The sequence below is a fragment of the Echinops telfairi genome, unplaced genomic scaffold, assembly GCF_000313985.2.
Source record: "Echinops telfairi isolate 266 unplaced genomic scaffold, ASM31398v2 ScPeMD7_6;HRSCAF=24_0, whole genome shotgun sequence".
NCBI lineage: Eukaryota > Metazoa > Chordata > Mammalia > Afrosoricida > Tenrecidae > Echinops > Echinops telfairi.
In genome coordinates, this window is record NW_022103902.1 from 22,113,462 (window position 1) to 22,116,272 (window position 2,811).

The following is a 2,811-nucleotide window of genomic DNA, read 5'->3' on the forward strand; positions in this document are numbered from 1 at the left end:
CTCCTGGAATGGCAGTCATTAAATTAAATACTTGATGCATTATGCAAATTTGCTGCATATAACCTCTTTAAAGTGTTAACCAGCAAGGATGTCACTTGAAGGGGTAACTTATTTCTGACTCAAGCCATATTTTCAATCATCTCATATATATCTGAAAGTTAGACCATAAATAAGGAAGACTGAAGAAGAATCGATAAATTTGAATTATGGTCTTAGCAAAATATATTGAATACACTGTGGAATTGAAGAGGAAAATAAAAATCTTTCTTGGAGGAGTAACATCCATAACATTCCTTAGTATAGACTATGATTACACTTCTTCATCCCAGGGACTTTGGACATGTTTTCAGGAGACCCATTTGTTAAAGTAGAAGGACAAAGAGGAAGACCTTCAACAAGATGGATTGTTACAGTGGTTACAACAGTGGGTTCAAATCTAAAAATAGTTGTGAGGATGGCCCGGGTCCCAGCAGTGGTTCCTCTTGTTGTGTATAGCACTGCTCTGAGTCGGAGCAGACACAATGGAACCCAACAACAGCAATATCTCTCGTGTAAATACTTCTAAGTTTGAGTAAACTGAAGCAGCACTGGGGTTCCCTTATGTGTAGTTTGGACCTTAAGATACAGATAGGCACTTCTTTACATTAAAGGCAATGCCCTAATTTTTTGAGTGAGAATGTTAGAGTCAGTTTGGGGCTTTATCTTGGATACTCATCATCATTTTTATCTCACAAGATTTAATGTCTTGGAACTTCATCTTACTTCTATATAAAAGGGATAATAACATCACCATAGGATACTTTTGAGAATTAAAATGAATGATGTTTAAAGTATCTCTATCCATGGAAATACAGCCTAGGTGCATCATGAATGTAGTTAACCTTTTACATCAATATTAATTAGTAGACAGAGACAGACACACTAGCTCTGAAGAGCATAAGTTTTATGACTATGAAAAATGCTTGTACATTTTTTTCTGTTTCCTAGAAGTTTAAGTTAGTGTGAATTTGGAATATAACAACTAGAATTGTTAACTGTTGGATACTTTTCTCTAGAATTTCTTCTCATAATTAAATTTAGCTCACAGATATAGAATCAGAGCAGAAATGAACAAAATATTAAACAAGACTTTAAACCAGTTTTATTTCATCAAAGAAATCTTGAATGTAGTTATTTTAGAGAAGTAAATGAAGTTAAGTTAAAGTTTAAAATATATAAATTATTTTACCTTTTGGTACATAGTATTATAAAGTTTTATAATTGTTAAGAAACACTATGTTTTAATTTCAGTTTAATATTAAATTCTATCTGTTTAAAAAGTCTTAGCAGTTATATATATTCCTGATAAAATAGTTGGTATTACAAATTTAAAATATGCTGTATTTCTTACATGACCTAGATTATGCCAATAAAAAAATGTAGGCACACTAGATTAATTTTAGTGTTTTCTAGGGTAGCTATCATTACTTTTCCTAAGTCAATTCTATATATTAAAATTATTATTCAAAAGTGAGAAATACAACTTCAGTTAATCTGTATAAAATTGAATTTGTCATTTTGTGAATAATATTCTTTTTATTCACATACCCATCAATCATGTTTGAAAGCCAAATGTGTGAGGAAAATGTATTAGAACCTGAGAAAACCAGGAAAAATTAGAATCCGTTCTGCTTTCTAGGTCTAAAATGCTGAAAAGGGCACATAACTAATTAAAGGCATTAAATGTGAAGGTGTGTTATTATAGACGAGTCAATCAGGATGATGTGAATCACAAAGGAGGAGGAAAGAATGATGTCACTCTTCCACATAAAATAATAGGGTTCTTGTGGTATAGTGGGTTACATATTGGGCTAAGTCCAAAATATTTAAGCTCAGCAGTTCAAACCCAGCAGATGCTCTGCACGACAAAGATGAGGCTTTCTGCTCACATGGTGACTGTCAACCTCAGAAAACCAAAGGAGCAATTCGGTCTGTCCTCTCTGGTCTGTATGACCCAGCATCAACTGGCTGTCAGTGAGTTTGTGTTTTCCTTTTGATTATTGAGAAGATTTTTTTTTTTCTGATAGAGACTAATGTTCAAGAGGTGGTTAGAATTAAGAGTAAAATACTGGAGAAATTCACCAATAGTTTATTTTGTGTAGGCCTGAAGTCCTAGAAATAATAATCATCTTGTAGAAATAAATTCACTGTAACATTTTCTAAAATATAATTGGGCTTGAGCCACAGTACTTTAGTCTTCTCAAATGATTTGAAATCGCTACTTGCCTTAGTTAATGCCCATGGACATTCCCTACTGAATAGAACATATATATGTCACTCCTGTACTTTATTATCTTTTTCAAAAATCACATTTCCATTCTCGTTAAAAATATACATGGCAAAATGATGTATCAATCGAAGTTAACATTTGCACCGTTTAGTTACATACATTGGTTCTATTCTTTACACTGGGAAACCATTCTAAATATCCTTTTCTGACTGGTTTCTCTCCCATCATCTTAAACTCACCGATCCCTGAAACCAAATCCATCCTTGCTGCTTATCCAGTCAATGCTGACTCATGGGGACCCTTATAGGGCAGACTAGAACTGCCCCTGGGTTTCTTTCTTTCTTTTTTTGATAGAAATGTTTTCTTTATTCATAAACAAAGTACTTCTGATGACAACAACATAAAAAATTTAATGAAGATTTGAGAAGCACATCTATACTTATCAATGTGCTTTTTTCTTTTTTATTATTTTATTATTTATTTTAATCATTTTATTAGGGGCTCATACAACTCTCATCACAATCCATATCAATTGTGTAAAG